This window comes from Pongo pygmaeus, chromosome 15 (genome assembly GCF_028885625.2).
Source record: "Pongo pygmaeus isolate AG05252 chromosome 15, NHGRI_mPonPyg2-v2.0_pri, whole genome shotgun sequence".
NCBI classification, from domain to species: Eukaryota; Metazoa; Chordata; class Mammalia; order Primates; family Hominidae; genus Pongo; species Pongo pygmaeus.
In genome coordinates, this window is record NC_072388.2 from 30,848,110 (window position 1) to 30,868,207 (window position 20,098).

A 20,098-nucleotide genomic window follows, 5' to 3' on the forward strand; every position below is an offset into this window, starting at 1 on the left:
TGAGGAAACTGAGGCTCAGCAATCTATGGGGATACAGATAACCAAAACACACAGGGGCCAAGAATTCAGCCTCTCTGATGCCTAGCATGATGCAAAGTGTTCTAGATATATTTTTTGTTTCATTTATTCTTTTCATGATCATCTTGAAGCTTTCATTTCATGGTTTGTGAATTCAATATCGGTAACATCAGTATGTATGTATTAAGACTTCATTTACATGTGGTACTAAACTCTGTGAAGCAAAATAGACAAAGTGCTTGCCCCACAAGAATTTCCTAAGGCAAAGAGACATAGGCAGAAATGACCTATAGACCACTGAACAAACAAAGCAAATATATAAATTGCATAATTTTTGCCATGTGAGATGGTGAATGAAGAGATGCTCACAGTCTGTTGCTTGAAGAGAAGACCCATCTTCATAACCCTGTGACCTATAGTAGTTATATTGGAAAGAAAAAAAAAAAGAGTGCTTCACCTGGCATACCTAGCATTAGAGTGGAGTTTCTTTGGTATATCATTGATGACTATCGTCAGTGATTTTTGTCCTTTTTGCATATTCTGTGATGATCTGCAAAGACTAGAAGGGTTTGCTGAGGCAGAAAGCCTCTCAGGGTATGCCTTCTAAAACCAAAGGGCTTTTCCCCCTTTGGAGAACTAATGATCACGTGTTTTTGTCATATTTTTATTGAGCCTTTTTTTCCTTCTAGATGGACCTTGAAGATGGTTAAAGAACTTATAAAATTCCCAATTTTTTAAACTGTATAATATGAACTGTGGTGAACAGTGAGACTAGGATATAAGTTGTTTGCTCTCAAAGACCAGGTAAAGACAAATCAGAGGTGAACCCCTTCTCTTCTGTGCTGAAAAAAGGCACCTTGATCAGGTATCTTATAAATACCTGTCCTAGTCTTTTGCTTCAGGACCAGTACTAGTAGTAATATTAAGATAGTATTGCTATTCTGAAACTATCGTATATGTAATGTGTAATAAAATGAAAAGTAAGTATGGGATCTTCTAATTCTGTCACCACAAATTTTTGGGGTGGAAGAAAGAAAATATGAATGTACTATAGAAGATATTAGGTAAAAACCCTGTATTCCTGAATTTGAATTGGATATATCAGTTATGAACTCATAGGTGTTTTATTTTTCAATACATGTTTTTCCTAGCTCTATTAATGAAAAAAAGCCTCGAAACAGTGACCAATTCAGTAGTAATGAACAGCCCTATTGCCTTGATGGTGGTCTGAAGAAACTTTTCCCATTAAAGGAAACCAAGCCTTCTTAGAAAAATATCTGATTTTACATCACATACAAGATGAGCAAAGAAGCTATCAAAGACTACTATTACAGAATAGTCAACTTGAAGCTAGATTGAAGGAGATCCCACTGGCTAAAGATGGGCAACTGAGCCTCAATAAGGTTAGAACTGCAGTGAATCAGAAGTGGATCGTATATGTTTAAATCCATGAGTATGCAATGATATCAAGTAAGACAACCAGTTTACCTTCTGAATATGACAGAATCAATTCATTTCCTCAAAAACTAGCTAAAGAAAATTAAAGAATCAAATATTTATCTTAACTTTCCTTTATGAATTTTACCTCTGTGATCAAATAGTTGATAAAGGGAAGCATCTTCTATTGAAGTTATTCTAGCTAATAAATGAAAACAAAATGATAGGATATCATCATGCTGGAGGCAGTTCAAAGATGGCAGAATAGGAACAGCTGCAGTCTACAGCTCCCAGTGTAAGTGACGCAGAAGACGGGTGATTTCTGCATTTCCAACTGAGGTACTGGGTTCATCTCACTGAGGATTGTTGGACAGTGGGTGCAGCCCATGGAGTGTGAGCCGGAAGCAGGGTGGGGCATCACCTCACCCTGATAGCTGCGCTTTTCCAATGGTCTTACCAAATGGCACACCAGGAGATTATATCCCGCGCCTGGCTCAGAGGGTCCTACACCCACGGAGCCTCGCTCAGTGCTAGCACAGCAGTATGAGAGCAAACTGCAAGGTGGCAGCAAGGCTGGGGGAGGGGCGTCCGCCATTGCTGAGGCTTGAGTAGGTAAACAAAGCGGCCTGGAAGCTCGAACTGGGTGGAACCCACCGCACCTCAAGGAGGCCTGCCTACCTCTGTAGACTCCACCTCTGGGGGCAGGGCATAGCTGAACAAAAGGCAGCAGAAACTTCTGCACACTTAAACCTCCCTGTCTGACAGCTTTGAGGTGAGCAGTGGTTCTCCCAGCACGGAGTTTGAGATCCGAGAAGGGACAGACCGCCTCCTCAAGTGGGTCCCTGACGCCCAACTAGCCTAACTGGGAGACACTTCCCAGAAGGGGCCGACTGACACCTCATACAGCTGGGTGCCCCTCTGAGACGAAGCTTCCAGAGGAAGGATCAGGCAGCAACATTTACCGTTCTGCAATATTTGCTCTTCTGCAGCCTCTGCTGGTGATACCCAGGCAAACACGTTCTGGAGTGGACCTCCAGCAAACTCCAAAAGACTTGCAGCTGAGGGTCGTGACTGTTAAAAGGAAAACTAACAAACAGAAAGGACATCCACACCAAAACCCCATCTGTCCATCACCATCATCAAAGACCAAAGGTAGATAAAACCACAAAGATAGGGAGGAACCAGAGCAGAAAAGCTGAAAATTCTAAAAATCAGAGCACCTCTTTTCCTCCAAAGGAAAGCAGTTCCTCATCAGCGACGGAACAAAGCTGGACAGAGAGTGACTTCGATGAGTTGAGAGAAGAGGGCTTCAGAGGATCCGTAATAACAGACTTCTCTGAGCTAAAGGAGGATGTTCGAACCCATCGCAAAGAAGCTAAAAACCTTGAAAAAAGATTAGACGAATGGCTAACTAGAATAAACAGCATAGAAAAGACCTCAAATGAACTGATGGAGCTGAAAACCATGGCACAAGAACTATGTGACACATGCACAAGCTTCAGTAGCCGATTCGATCAAGTGGAAGAAAGGGTATCAGTGATTGAAGATCAAATGTATGAAATGAAGCGAGAAGAGAAGTTTAGAGAAAAAAAGAGTAAAAAGAAATCAACAAAGCCTCCAAGAAATATGGGACTATGTGAAAAGACCAAATCTACGTCTGATTGGTGTACCTGAAAGTGACGGGGAGAATGGAACCAAGTTGGAAAACACTATTCAGGATATTACCCAGGAGAACTTCCCCAACCTAGCAAGGCAGACCAACATTCAAATTCAGGAAATACAGAGAATGCCACAAAGATACTCCTTGAGAAGAGAAACTCCAAGACACATAATTGTCAGATTCACCAAAGTTGAAATGAAGAAAAACATGTTAAGGGCAGCCAGAGAGAAAGGTCGGGTTACCCACAAAGGGAAGCCCATCAGACTAACAGCGGATCTCTCGGCAGAAACTCTACAAGCCAGAAGAGAGTGGGGGCCAATATTCAACATCTTAAAGAAAAGAATTTTCAACCCAGAATTTCATATCCAGCCAAACTAAGCTTCAGAAGTGAAGGAGAAATAAAATCCTTTACAGACAAGCAAATGCTGAGAGATTTTGTTACCACCCGGCCTGCCTTACAAGAACTCCTGAAGGAAGCACTGAACATGGAAAGGAACAACCACTACCAGCCACTGCAAAAACATGCCAAATTGTAAAGACCATCGAGGCTAGGAAGAAACTGCATCAACTAATGAGCAAAATAACCAGCTAACATCATAATGACAGGATCGAATTCACACATAACAATATTAACCTTAAGTGTAAATGGACTAAATACTCCAATTAAAAGACACAGACTGGCAAATTGGATAAAGAGTCAAGAGCCATCAGTGTGCTGTATTCAGGAGACCCATCTCACATGCAGAGACGCACATAAGCTCAAAATAAAGGGATGGAGGAAGATCTACCAAGCAAATGGAAAACAAAAAAAAAGCAGGGGTTGCAATCCTAGTCTCTGATAAAACAGACTTTAAACCAACAAAGATCAAAAGAGACAAAGGCCATTACAGAATGGTAAAGGGATCAATTCAACAGGAAGAGCTAACTATCCTAAATATATATGCACCCAATACAAGAGTACCCAGATTCATAAAGCAAGTCCTTAGAGACCTACAAAGAGACTTAGACTCCCACACAATAATAATGGGAGACTTTAACACCCCACTGTCAACATTAGACAGATCAACGAGACAGAAAGTTAACAAGGATATCCAGGACTTGAACTTAGCTCTGCACCAAGTGGACCTAATAGACATCTACAGAACTCTCCACCCCAAATCAACAGAATATACATTCTTCTCAGCACCACATCACACTTATTCCAAAATTGACCACATATTTGGAAGTAAAGCACCCCTCAGCAAATGTAAAAGAACAGAAATTATAACAAACTGTCTCTCAGACCACAATGCAATCAAATTAGAACTCAGGATTAAGAAACTCACTCAAAACTGCTCAACTACATGGAAACTGAATATACCTGCTCCTGAATGACTACTGGGTACATAACAAAATGAAGGCAGAAATAAAGATGTTCTTTGAAACCAATGAAAACAAAGACACAACATACCAGAATCTCTGGGACACATTTAAAGCAGTGTGTTGAGGGAAATTTATAGCACTAAATGCCCACAAGAGAAAGCAGGAAAGATCTAAAATTGATACCCTAACATCACAATTAAAAGAACTAGAGAAGCAAGAGCAAACACATTCAAAAGCTAGCAGAAGGCAAGAATTAACTAAGATCAGAGCAGAACTGAAGGAGATAGAGACACAAAAAACCCTTCAAAAAATCATTGAATCCAGGAGCTGGTTTTTTGAAAAGACCAACAAAGTTGATAGATCACTAGCAAGACTAATAAACAAGAAAAGAGAGAAGAATCAAATAGGCACAATAAAAAATGATAAAGGGGATATCACCACCAATCCCACAGAAATACAAACTACCATCAGGGAATACTATAAACACCTCTACGCAAATAAACTAGAAAATCTAGAATAAATGGATAAATTCCTGGACACATAAACCTCCCAAGACTAAACCAGGAAGAAGTTGAATCTCTGAATAGACCAATAACAGGCTCTGAAATTGAGGCAGTAATTAATAGCCTACCAACCAAAAAAAGTCTAGGACCAGATGGATTCACAGCTGAATTCCACCAGAGGTACAAAGAGGAGCTGGTACCATTCCTTCTGAAACTATTCCAATCAATAGAAAAAGAGGGAATCCTCCCTAACTCATTTTATGAGACTAGCATCATCCTGATACCAAAGTCTGGCAGAGACACAACAAAAAAATAATTTTAGACCAATATCCCTGATGAACATCAGTGCAAAAATCCTCAATAAAATACTGGCAAACCAAATCCAGCAGCAATGAAAACACTTATCCACCAAGATCAAGTTGGCTTCATCCCTGGGATGCAAGGCTGGTTCACCATACACAAATCAATAAACATAATCCATCATATAAACAGAACCAAAGACAGAAACCACATGATTATCTCAATAGATGCAGAAAAGGCCTTTGACAAAATTCAACAGCCCTTCATGCTAAAAACTCTCAATAAATTAGGTATTGATGGGACATAGCTCAAAATAATAAGAGCTATTTATGACAAACTCACAGCCAATATCATACTGGATGGGCAAATACTGGAAGCATTCCCTTTGAAAACTGGCACCAGACAGGGATGCCCTCTCTCACCAGTCCTATTCAACATAGTGTTGGAAGTTCTGGCCAGGGCAGTCAGGTAGGAGAAAGAAATAAAAGGTATTCAATTAGGAAAAGAGGAAGTGAAATTGTCCCTGTTTGCAGATGACATGATTCTATATTTAGAAAACCCCATCATCTCAGCCCAAAATCTCCTTAAGCTGATAAGCAACTTCAGCAAAGTCTGAGGATACAAAATCAATGTGCAAAAATCACAAGCATTCCTATACACCAATAACAGACAAACAGAGAACCAAATCATGAGTGAACTCCCATTCACAATTGCTTCAAAGAGAATAAAATACCTAGGAATCCAACTTACAAGGGATGTGAAGGACCTCTTCAAGGAGAACTACAAACCACTGCTCAATGGAATAAAAGAGGACACAAACAAATGGAAGAACATTCCATGCTCATGGTTAGGAAGAATCAATATCCTGAAAATGGCCATACTGCCCAAGGTAATTTATAGATTCAATGCCATCCCCATCAAGCTACTGGTGACTTTCTTCACAGAATTGGAAAAAAACTACTTTAAAGTTCATATGGAACCAAAAAAGAGCCTGCATTGCCAAGACAATCCTAAGGCAAAAGGACAAAGCTGGAGACATCATGCTACTTGACTTCAAACTATACTACAAGGCTACAATAACCAAAACAGCATGGTACTGGTACCAAAACAGAGATATAGACCAATGGAACAGAACAGAGCCTTCAGAAATAATACCACACATCTACAACCATCTGATCTTTGACAAACCTGACAAAAACAAGAAATGGGGAAAGGATTCCCTATTTAATAAATGGTGCTGGGAAAACTGGCTAGCCATATGTAGAAATCTGAAACTGGATCCTTCCTTACATCTTATACAAAAATTAATTCAAGATGGATTAAAGACTTAAACATTAGACCTAAAACCATAAAAACCCTAGAAGAAAACCTAGGCAAATACCATTCAAAACATAGGCATGGGCAAGGACTTCATGACTAAAACACAAAAAGCAATGGCAACAAAAGCCAAAATTGACAAATGGGATCTAATTAAACTAAAGAGCTTCTGCACAGCAAAAGAAACTACCATCAGAGTGAACAGGCAACCTACAGAATGGGAGAAAATTTTTACAATCTACCCATCTGGCAAAGGGCTAATATCCAGAATCTACAAAGAACTTACAAACTTACAAGAAAACATCAAACAACCCTATCAAAAAGTGGGCAAAGGATATGAACAGACACTTTTCAAAAGAAGACATTTATGCAGCTAACAGACACATGAAAAAAATGCTCATCATCACTGGCCATCAGAGAAATGCGAATCAAAATCACAATGAGATACCATCTTACACCAGTTAGAATGGTGATCATTAAAAAGTCAGGAAACAACAGGCACTGGAGAGGATGTGGAGAAATAGGAACATTTTTACACTGTTGGTGGGAGTGTAAACTAGTTCAACCATTGTGGAAGACAGTGTGGCGATTCCTCAAGGATCTAGAACTAGAAATAGCATTTTACCCAGCCATCCCATTACTGGGTGTATACCCAAAGGACTATAAATCATGCTGCTATAAAGACACATGCACATGTATGTTTATTGTGGCACTATTCACAATAGCAAACACTTGGAACTAACCCAAATGTCCATCAATGATATACTAGATTAAGAAAATGTGGCACATATACACCATGGAATACTATGCAGCCACAAAAAAGGATGAGTTCATGTCCTTTGTAGGGACATAGATGAAGCTGGAAACCATCATTCTGAGCAAACTATCACAAGACAGAAAACCAAACACCGCATGTTCTCACTCATAGGTGGGAATTGAACAATGAGAACACTTGGACACAGGGTGGGGAACATCACACACCAGGGCCTGTCATGGGGTGGGGAAAGGGGGGAGGGATAACATTAGGAGATATACCTAATGTAAATGATGAGTTAATGGGTGCAGCACACCAACATGGCACATGTATACATATGTAACAAACCTGCATGTTGTGCACATGTTCCCTAGAACTTAAAGTAGAATTTTTAAAAAAAAGAATATCATCATGCTACAACCCCCAATACATTAACAGATCTAGGCACCACTGACCAGCAATTACTAAAATAGTTGATATCACCAACTATCGAAAAAAGGACAAAAATCAAAGTTGAATACCTCTCTCTCTCTCTCTCTCTTTTTTTTTTTTTTTTTTTTTGAGACGGGGTCTAATTCTGTCACCCAGGCTAGAGTGCAGTGATGTGATCTCAGCTCACTGCAACCTCCGCCTCCCAGGGTCAAGCCATCCTCCCACCTCAGCTTCCTGAATAGCTGAGACCACAGGCACACATCACTATGTCTGGCTAATTTTTGTATTTTTTGTAGAGATGGGGTCTCACTTTGTTGCCCAGAATGGTCTCGAACTCCTGAGCCAGGCGATCCGCTGGCCTCAGCCTCTCAAAGTGCCAGGATTACAGGTGTGAGCCACCATGCCTGGCCATGAAGTTAAATACTCCTCCTGATTAAAAAAAAAAAAAAATACTGTGGTACTTACTGTTTTGTCAAAGAAATTGAAGCTGAGATGAATCAGGTCTCGGGATCCAGATGCCAGTTTGTAGAAAGTAAAGAGGACAGAATAACTGGTAGGCTGGACTGCTTCATGTGGCTTCCATCAACAAATCCAAATTGTGGAAAACTCTACAGGTCTAATGCCCCAAGTTCTTTAACAGATAAATTGTATGAAAAAGAAATAGAAAAACAGATTAAAAGAGACTTAAGCTGGGTGTGGTAACACGTGCCTATAATCCAACTACTCCAAAGGCTAAGGTGGGCACATCATTTGAGACTAGCCTAGGCCAAACAGCAAGAAACTGTTTCAAAAAAAAAAAAAAAATGGAGAAGAGACTTAAAAGACATATCAAGATAAAAACTGGGCAAAAGTAAATTATTATATGCAGGTGCTCTTGTGCGGGAATGATTGCTATGCAAATCAGGATAGTGGTCCCTTTTGGAGGGATGAAGCCTCTGTGATGGAAAGGGGACAGATGGAAGCAGTTCTGGGGTGGGGGTGGCTGGTAAAGTTCTAAATTTTGACCTGAGTGGTTGTTACAAGAGTGTTTTCCTTATAATAATTTACTAAGCCATATATATAAACATATAGTATACATGTAAATAGCATATTTACATATATACACATATATTACATACATATATTAAATATATTTGTGTGTGTGAGACAGTCTTCTGTTTCATTTTATAATACAGTGTACAAAAAAGCAAAAGAGAAGGCATGTTAGAAAAATCCACAAACCTGATGCTGCCCTAGAGATTATTACAACACTATCAGTACTGGGTAAATAAAGTTATGGAATGTTGTTTTCTGGTGCACAAAGAATGTAAATTCTACTGTAGATGTATCTGTGTAATAGCAGTAGTGGGCTACCTTTCAAGTGCTGGGAGGTTTTGTTTTTACAGTGCGTAGCAGCAGGCTTGCACGTAGTTCCCACTTCAGCATCAGTCAGCCTAGACAGATGACCCATTTCTGGCTCCGTGTTTTTCAGTGTGTGGTGCATAGAACACCAGCATGATGGCCACCACATGCTTAAGAAAATGCAGTTTCTAATGAGAACACATGGACACAGGAAGGGGAACATCACACTCTGGGGACTGTTGTGGGGTGGGGGGAGGGGGGAGGGATAGCATTAGGAGATATACCTAATGCTAAATGACAAGTTAGTGGGTGCAGCACACCAGCATGGCACATGTATACATATGTAACTAACCTGCACATTGTGCACATGTACCCTAAAACTTAAAGTATAATAATAATTAAATTAAATTAAAAAATTAAAAAAAGAAAAGGAAGGGTATTCTGCAGCAGTTAGGTAAAATGTTCCATACATGTTAAATGTGTTGTTCAAATATTTCACATACGTATGACTCTTATATCTGCTTGATCTATCAATTACTGAGTAAAGCATGTAAAAAGTATTTTTCACTAGGGAAAAAAAAAAAAAGAAAATGCAGGTTCTTTGGCCCTATAGCCCAGGAATATGCATGGTTAACAAGCACACTGCAAGGTAAGAACCACCACTGTCTTCTCTATTAATTTCTACCTGAAACACTGCTAAAAAAATCAGTTCTATGAAGATGTCTTGGGGAAGGTATAGACATTCTGAACAATTTCCAGAAGAGCTATTGAGAGTCAAGACCATAGCCATGATTTTTTTTAGTGAATGAACTCAGATTTTGAACCTGTATTGTGTCATGTAGAATACTGAATGCAAGAATGACTAAGCAGTAGCTTGCTTAGAAAAACAATTTCTCCAGTGTGCAATAACAATGGTCAGTTTTCCTCCAAACTTTTAGTTTAGGGTTTATTCCCGGTCAAATAAGTCAGAGCCTGGTATTAGGTATTTAAAGTGATAGCTCAATAAATGAATCCTCTGAAGCTTTTTAATAACAATTTTATGCAAAAAATTTCCAAATCATGGAAAGCAAAGCAATCTACATTTGTATATGGCCAGGTATATCCTGACAGAACTTCTAATTGGTCCTTTCCCAGTTGAAGGCAGAGGAGACTTTCAGAGACGTGAAGGCAGAAGTGTGAATGCTTCCAAGACTGTATTCTGCATCTTCATCCTTCTCTTTCTATCATCTCTTCCACGCTTCCAAATCTGCTCGCTTTTTCAGACCCTCTCCTAATCAAAGCAGGAGGTGACCCAGTGTCAGCGACTGCTGACATTACTTGCTGAGTAAGTGCCAATTAGTGTAAATATACTTCAGAAAGAAAGTTAAGCTGCTATTTGCTTTTTAGGGGTTTACCTCTAATTTGTAAAATACAATATTTTATCCAATTGAATTCAATTTCACAAACGTCCTTTGCATCTGTGTGGCAGTGTCCTAACAGTGTGGCATTATAGATAACCAAGACAAATAAGACACATTTCCTGCTTCTAGAAAGATACAGTCTAGTTAGGGAGATGGATGAATAACAGCCAATAATAATAGCAAATCATTTCCACATAAATTAGCTTGTTTTAGTCATCACACTCTCATAATTTTAGCACTAAAAAGAATAACTACTGTTTATAGAGTTCTTCAAACTTTGGAGAGAAGTTCTATGATTATCATAAAAAGTCAGGATTATTCCCACTGCGCTCCATTATAGTCATTCTTTTTTTATTATTTTTAAATTTGATACAGGGTCTCACTCTATTGCCCAGGCTAGAGTACAGTGGTGTGATCATGGCTCACTGTAGCCTTGACCTCCTGGGCTCAAGTGATCCTCCAACCTCATCTTCCCAAGTAGCTAGGACTACAGGTGCATGCCACCAGGTCTGGATAATTTTTTTTTTTTTATTTTTTTGAGACAGCCTTGCTCTGTCGCCCAGGCTGGAGTGCAGTGGCGAAATCTCAGCTCACTGCAACCTCTGCCTCTCGGGGTCAAGTGATCCTCCTGCTTCAGCCTCCGGAGTAGCTGGAATGACAGGCACCTGCCACCATGCCCCACTAATTTTTGTATTTTTAGTAGAGATGCAGTTTCACCACATTGCCTAGGCTGGTCTCAAACTCATGAATTCAAGTGATCTGCCTACCTCAGCCTCCCAAAGTGCTGGGATTACAGGTGTGAGCCACAGCGCCTGGCCCAGGCTTGGATACTTTTTGTATCTTTTGTAGAGATGGGGTTTTGCCACGTTGCCCAGGGTGGTCTCAAACTCCTGGGCTCAAGGGATCCTTTGACCTTGGCCTCCCAAAGTGATGGGATTGCAGGTGTGAACCACCATGTTCAGCCCATTATAGTTATTCTTAATATGACAGAAGAAACTAGGCTTATTAGAAAAGTGTATTTGCTAGAGGAAAAACAAGAGGTAGTCTAGTTTGTGTTTTTTAAAATAGTATTTTTGTAACCAGTTTAGATTCACAGCAAAATTAAGAGGCAGGCACAGAGGTAGCCCTTATATCGCCTTGCATTAAACTTTCCATACATGCATAGCTTTCCACATTGTCAGCACCTCCCACTAGGGTGGTACATTTGTTACAATTGATGAACCTACTTTGGCACCTCATCATCACCCCAATTCCATAGTGTACATTGGGTTCACTCTGTATTGTGCATTCTACAGATTTTGAGGAATATTAAATTATGTGTATCCATCTTTATACTATATAGAACAGTTTCACTGCCATAAACATCCTCTTCTCTACTTAGTCTTCCCTCCTTGCCCCAAACGGTCTGGGAGCCACTGCTTTGCCTTTTCCAGAATGTCATATAAATGAAATAGTACGGTTTGTAGCCTTCTCAGATTGACTTATTTGACTTAGTAATGTACATTTAAGGTTCCTCATGTCTTTTCATAGCTTGATAGCTTACTTCTTTTTAGCACTGACTAATACTCTATTGTCTAGATATACCAAAGTTTATCTATTCCCTACCGAACTCCTTGGTTGCTTCCAAGTTTTGGCAATCCTTGGTTGCTTCCAAGTTTTGGCAATTAAGAATAAAGCTGCTATAAACATCCGTGTGCAGGTTTTTCTGTGGATATGAGTTTTCAACTCCTTTGGGTAAAAACCAAGGAGTGCGATTGCTGGATTTTATGGTGAGAATATGTTTAGCTTTGTAAGAAACCACCAAACTGCATTCCCACTGCAATGAATGAGAGTTCCTGTTACTCCACATCCTCACCAGCATTTGGTGTTGTCAGTATTCTGAATTTTGGCCATTCTAATGATTATGCAATGGTATCTCATTGTTTTAATGGCATCTCATTGTTTTAATTTGCATTTCCCTGATGACTTATGATATGGAATCATCTTTTCATATTCTTATTTGTCATCTGTCTATTTTCTTTGGTGAGGCATCTGTTAAGGTCTTTGGACTGGTTTTTAATTGGGTTGTTTGTTTTCTTTTTGTTGAGCTTTAAGACTTCTTTATATATTTTGAATAATGATCGTTCATAAGTCTTTTGCAAATATTTTCTCCCAGTCTGTGGCTTGTCTTTTCATTCTTTTAATGATGTCTTTCACAGAGCATAAATATTTAATTTTAATGAAGTCAGCTTATTAATTCTTTCATAGATTGTGCCTTTGGCATTGTATCTATTAACAAAAAGTCATTGCCAAACCCAAGGTGATCTAGATTTTCTTCTATGATATCTTATAGGATTTTATAGTTTTGCATTTTACCGTTAGGTCTGTGATGTATTTTGAGTTAATTTTTGTTAAGGGTGTAAGGTCTATGTCTAGGATTATCATTATTATTATTACTTGCTAGTAGATGTCCAATTCCAGCACCATTTGTTGAAAAGACTGTCTTTTCTCTATTGTGTTGCCTTTGCTCCTGTTGAAGATCAGTTAACTATTACTTATGTGGGTCTACCTCTAGGCTGTCTAGTAGGTCTACCCTTAAGTCTGTGATATATTTCGAGTTAATTTGTGTTAAGGGTGTAAGGTCAATGTCTAGGATTATCATTATTATTATTATTTGCTTGTAGATGTCCACTTCCAGCACCATTTGTTGAAAAGACTGTCTTTTCTCTATTGTGTTGCCTTTGCTCCTTTGTCAAAGATCAGTTAACTGTTACTTATGTGGGTCTACCTCTAGGCTGTCTATTCTGTTCATTGATCTGTTTGTCTGTTCTTTTGCCAATATAACATTGTCTTGATTAATGTAGCTTTGTAGTAAATCTTGAAGTTGGGTAATGTCAGTCCCCCTGTTGAGTTCTTTTTAAATATTGTTTTGGATATTCTGGGTCTTTTGCCTCTTCACATAAACTTTATTATTATTATTATTATTTTTTAGACCGAGTCTTGCTCTGTCCCCCAGGCTGGAGCGCAATGGCGTGATCTCGGCTCACTGCAACCTCTACCTCTTTGGTTCAAGCTATTCTCCTGCCTCAGCTTCCCAAGTAGCTGGGATTACAGGCATGCAACACCGCTCCCAGCTAATTTTTGTATTCTTAGTAGAGATGGGGTTTCACCATGTTGGCCAGGCTGGTCTTAAACTCCTGACTTCAGGTGATCCACCTGCCTCGGCCTCCCAGAGTGCTAGGATTACAGGTGTGAGCCACCGTGCCCAGCCTCTTCACATAAACTTTAGAATCAGTTTGTTATCTATAAAATAACTTGCTGGGTTTTTTACTGAGTTGAGGCTGTACATCAAGTGGGGAAGAACTAACATCTTGATAATATTGAGTCTTCCTATCCAGGAACATGGAATACCACTGCATGTATTTACTTCCTTGATTTCTTTCATCAGAGTTTGCAGTTTTCATATAGATCTTGTACATATGTTTTTAGATTTATACCTAAGATTTCATTTGGGGGGATGCTAGTATAAATGGTATTGTGTTTTTTATTTCAAATTCCAATTGTTCATTGGTGGTATATAGGAAAGCAATTGACTTTTGTATATTAACCTCATATTCTGCAACCTTGCTATGATTGCTTATTAGTTCCAGGAGTCTACTTTTTTTTTCCATCCTGTCAGATTTTCTACGTAGACGATCATGTCATCTTTGAACAAGACAGTTTCATTTTTTCCTTCCAAATCTCTGCCTTTTCTTTCCTCTTTTTATCTTATTGCAATAGCTAGGACTTCTAGTATGATGTTGTAAAGGAGTGCTGAGAGGAGACATCCTTGCCTTGCTGTCAATCTTTGTGGGAAAGCTTCTAGTTTCTCACTGTTAAGTTTGCTGTTAGCTATAGGTTTTTTGTAGATATTCTTTATCAAGTTGAGAAAGTTCCCCTGTACTTCTCCTTTACTGAGAGGGATAGTTCACTTTTGGGGAAATAAAAATATTTTGCCATAGGGAAATCTATCACTCTGTTTTTGGAGAAAGTACAGTTTTGATAGTCAACTGAAGATTATTTTATACTCTGCAATAGGAAGGTTTTTTGTATAAAGTTGCAATTTCAATTTCAAAGGTTTACTTGGGAGTTTTATTGCAACTAACTGTGATTTTCTTTAATCTGTATTTTAAAATATAAAGTACATGTATTAGGTCAGAATCTCTTTTTAGCTTTGTGTAATAAACACATACACATATGGTGAGCATATGGGTAAAGAAACTTTTTTTTTTGAGACAGGTTCTTGCTTTAAGACAGGTTATTTTCTTGCTTTGGTCAGGCTGGAGTACCGCAATACGATCATGGCTCACTGCAGCCTACACCTTGTGGGCTGAAGGCATTTTCCCACTTCAGCTTCCCAAGTAGCTGGGACTACAGATGTGTGCCACCACACTTGACTAATTTTTAAAATTTTTTATAGTGATGGGGTCTCCTGTGTTGCCCAGGCTGGTCTCAAACTCCTGAGTCCAAGCAATTCTCGTGCCTCAGTCTCCCAAAGTGCTGGGATTACAGGCATGAGCCACCTCACCCAACCATTAGGGGAATTTGCCTTTCTTTCCTTTCTTTTCTTTTCTTTTTTTTTTTTTTTTTTTTGGTTTTTTGAGGGTTGTATTTGTACGACTTTGTGAAACTGAGGGGCCAAGTGTTGCTTCAGTACCTGGGTGAAGATGTTGCTTGGAGGGCAGACTTCCTTCCAGATGCACATGGAGCCCTGGAGATTGGCAATTTGAGGCACCTTGGCAGAATGTTGATCCATGTACATTTGTAATTTCACAGGGAAACCTTTAAGATGTTTTGAGAATGGTTGAGAAAGGGTGTGATGGCCTCATGATGAGGCAGCAAAGAGATCGCCTCCCAGGGACAATTAGCAGGAGCTGAGAAGTCACACTCAAGAGTTATTACAGTAAGCAATCAGAGCAATCACAAGAAGGGTGCCTCATTTCTGTCTCTAGCTGGTGAAAACTGGACATACTGGTTAAATATATACGAGTTACCTTAGCATCCCTGCATTTGTTTAGAAGAAATAAGATACAATGAAAAAGTATACAATAATGTTTTACAAAAGGAAAAGGTACCCCTCTCACATAAGCATACAACCCAATTTTAAAAAACAAAAAAAAAACAAAAAAACCAACTGACTCAGCCAACTAGAGTTTATTTGTAAACAGTCTCAGGTCACCTCAGTGTTTGTATCAGCTGCTTCAGTAACCACAGAAGATTCCTGTCTCATTGACAGGAGACAGCAGCTTCAATTTTGAGACAGCAAGATATCTGGAAGGTTGAGTGAAGTGAGCAATTGGTAACATAATGTATTCAATGCAATTTGTTCTGTGAGTACTGAATGCCACGGTGCTATTATGCTATATGTGAATTAAACAAAGCAATGTAGAGTGTCACTTTCCCACATTAGCACAGTAATATCTGTGGAAAAAAATCTTATGCAACTTTGAAGATATTGTTAACCATTGTCATTTGCATTACTTCACTTTGAGATGGGCTCCTGATTAGCTTCATTTTCCTTTATACTTGCTAGAAAATAATATGGAAGTTACCCAGAATTACTATATAAAATTAGTGCTGATGATCACAGTACCGTCATGACTTTAAAGAGTTGTGCTTTTTGTAATTTTCAAGAATACGAAGGCAGTGTGTGATCCAAAATGAATTTTATGTGTATTTTACTGAGACTATCAACTGCTTTTCCTGTATTAGTTTAAAAATTATCATACAGCAGAGGTGACTTTATTTTTGGTGTACAGCTTAACCCATGTGTAGATTTGCATAACACCTCCACAATCTATACCAAACAGTTCCATCAGTCTGCAAAACTCCCTTGTGCTATCAGTTTAGAATCATGCCCTCCCCATCCCCAGTCTCTAGTAGTCACTCATCTATTGTCTATCATTATAGTTTTGTCTTATGAGAATATTATTTATATAAATAGAATTATACAGTGTGTAACATTTTGAGACTGGCTTCTTTCACTTAGTGTAATGCCTTTGAGATTTATCCAAATTGTTACATGTATAGTGGTTTACTTTTTAAAAAACTGCTGTATATTGTATAGGCATACTGTAGTTCGTTTATCTATTTACACATTGAAGGACCACTTACCCATGATCAGTTTACCTATTGAAGGTTTTAGCGATTGTGGATGGAGCTTCTTTTCATTTTTGTGTGCATGTAAGTTTTCATTTATCTTGGATAAACACCCAGGAGTGGGATTGCTGGGTCATATGGTAATTGTATGCTTAATTTTATAAGAAACTGCTAACCTGTTTTCCAGAGTGATTGTTCTGAATTCCCATAAGCAGCATAGGAGAGTTCCGGTTGTTCTAGAAGTCCTTAGCAGTTGGTGCTGTCAGTAATTTTTTTATTCTAGGCATTTGAACGGGTGTAAACTGGTATCTCGTTGTGGTTTTAATTTACATTTCCATCTTGGCTTATGTAGTTGAAGATTTTGTAATGTGCTTATTTGCCATCATTATATCTACTTTGGTAGGTCAGCACTTGTGGGAAGGGTATTTTTTTCCCCTTAGGGGTCCATCTGCTTCTGTGGGAATGGGGCTAATTTACCTTGCCCAGGTATGTAGGGAGTAAGATGTGAAAACCTAAGTTAACTGGCACCAATGATACCTTAGTGCCCTTTACATGTTGTTTTCCCTGGATAGTTTCCTGGCAATCTTGACCCATGACCTGGTTCTGACTACGTTCCTACATCTATTACAAAGGAGCCAAATCATGTATAAGAGGAAGAGATGGCATGTGCTTTGACATGATGCTTTCTTGGTGCCAAGGCTCTATGTAACATTTTGTATTGCAGGATGGTGTGGAGTAGATGAGAAATGTATATATGGCTATTCTGAGCTGGTAGCATAAAGGTTACCCAAGTCTTTTTCTCTCCTAGGTATGTAAGATATTCTGCATCTTTAGCATCAAAGTGAGATGCCAGAGACAGAGGCTAACAAATCTGAATTATGAATCAAGAGTATGAGGAAGTGGAGACTACTGCCAAGATAGTAGTTGAACAGTGATAACTATAGATGCTCCCCATAGCATAGGCATACCTCATAGATGCTAGGAGAAGGGTAGTATTTGAGGAAAGCGTCACTAGAGAAGCTGGTGGCCTGGATGAGGTTGAAGAGCACCTGTAGTGGGAGACAGGAGTGAAAAAGTTGAACAAATAGAGGTTGGTGGCATAGGGGACTTTCTGATATTGTTACACAGGTGAAGTGACGGTGAAGTCCACAGTAGAGCTAGGGTAGAGACTTGTCCCAGTGGAATGAGTATGAAGGTCCTGGGAGCTGTAGAGTAAAGGAAATTTGAGGCTACCGTGTTGGTTGGTTCATCAGTGTGAATACTGACATTACCAAAGATTACCCCATGTGTGGTACAGAGAGAGTAAAATGTGAAACAGTTGCATTCTTCAATGTAATGTAGAGGAGTAAAAGTGAAGAATGTAGGTAACAGCAATAAGGGAGGAAGATGGTAAGGTTTATCAGACTAGGCACCTACTGGGAAAAAAGGGTGTTAGTATGAGAGTGAAAGAGTAATGATCAGAAAGTGCCAAAGTGGCAAAGAGGCGTTGAGGCCAGCCTTTCCCCCATCATCCCTACTATAGTCTCTCAGGTGAGGACTGAGAGAATGAGCAGCCTTCCCTGGGAGGACAACAGGGGAAGTGGGATTCTTGGGCAGAATCAGGTTTGGGTGAGTCCGGGAAGTAGATGGATTCTGTGAAGAAGTTAAGGAGTGTTTTTTTACAACAGAATAGGGGGAAGTATACAGAATTTGGAAGAACTCAGCCGTGGGAGGGAGGGAGTTTCTCAAAGTGGCACAGAACAACACAGAAATGAACATCCTAAGAGGACAAAAGATACAGGCATTTATTTTGGGGTAGTGGTCAAGAGGTGTGGGGAATACATGAAGTAGATGCTCCAACCAGAAATCCCAGGCAATGTGGAATATCTGATGATAGCAATGAGAGCCCTGCTCTTTTGTGATGAGGCCAGGAGAGACAAGCTAATCTGGCTGTGATTGGTTCCCATGTACTGGCTAATAGATTTTTTGCCCTAAATTTCTTTTGGACTGCATTACCTTGTGGGTCACATTTGGGAGAACCTTACCTAATTAGCGCTTCAAAGTTCATCTAGTTTAAACTTTTGCTCTGTTTCAAGTTATGATCACCAGTTTGCACCACTGTCACCAGTTACTTCTTGGGTTTCAAGAACTAATATTGGAGCACTCATTGGAATTGTACAACAATTAATGTTCATAATTTAGCACAATTTATCATTCTTCAATAGATTTTTTCCCTTGTACATTTTTAAATACAGATTATATATTTTCATTTTTCTCTTCAAAAAAGTGACTGAATTACATGAAATCAGAAGGTTATGTTTCCAGCATAGAATGACTGTTTTGACACTGATGGTAGGGCTCAGAACTCAAATGCTATCTTCAAATTTTGGCCTTAACAAAAATCATAAATAAAAGCTCAGTTTTAAAAAATCACTAATGTACAACTAAAAACGAGTAACTGAGCCCTTTTAGCTGACACCATCATCTTGATGCTTAATGGTTTCTTAAATTGCCCAAGTAAATACTACCATTGATGCCACTCATTTCACGCTGCTGGCCTCTGACAGCACAATGGAAATTTGGGAACTTGTAAGAACAAGTGACATGTCAGATACCAAATCTTCCTACTAATAGGATGTGTCAAGGAGATTGAGACTGAGTTAGTAATGTTTTTGTTTAAAATGTCTGCATGAAACAAAACAAAATTGTATTTTGTCTTTTTTCATCTTTGGAATTTTTCTGGCTTTGTTTCATAAGAGTGATTCTGCTTGCAAAGTGTGGGTTAAAAATTTCGATATCCACTGTGAATTTAGGCTGGGTGCAGTGGCTCAGGCCTGTAATCTCAGCACTTTGGGAGGCTGAGGTGGGTGGATCACCTCAGGTCAGGAGTTCAAGACCAGCCTGGCCAACCTGGTGACACCCCGTCTGTACTAAAACTACAAAAATTAGCTGGGCTTGGTGGCAGCCGCCTGTAATCTCAGCTGCTCAGGAAGCTGAGGCAGGAGAATTGCTTGAACCCGATAGGTGGAGGTTGCAGTGAGCCGAGATTGCGCCATTGCATTCCAGCCTGTGTGACAAGAGTGAAACTCTATCTAAAAAAAAACAAAAACAAAAACAAACAAACAAAAAAACACTGAATTTGAATATTAAGTTGTATACTTGTGGGAGAGTGACAATTGCCCCTTACATCAATACCCCATAGTTCATTGAGAATGGCTGAGAGTGCCTCTGAAGCACACATTCTAGGTTATCTTTCTTCAAAGGTGTCTAGGTGATGCTTCTAACCTGAAATATTGTGTGCCCAGTGTAGCTTAGTGCTAGCAAATAAAACAGCCATTGGTTCCCTTCCAGAATACTCAACAAACAATAAAAAAGAGAACAGACAGTGAATTGGAGAGATGCACCTCTGACCTTGGCTGACTTTCAATTTGGGCATCTGATGGAATAGTAGGATTTGTGTGGTTTAGAAAAAGATTAA

At 39.2% G+C, this 20,098-nt stretch overlaps 1 protein-coding gene across 9 annotated transcripts in view; it reads left to right on the forward strand.

The window, feature by feature from the left end:
- AKAP6 (A-kinase anchoring protein 6) overlaps nucleotides 1-20,098 on the forward strand; it is a 626,632-nt gene that overhangs the window by 310,907 nt on the left and 295,627 nt on the right. The gene's annotated exons all lie outside the window — the stretch shown is intronic.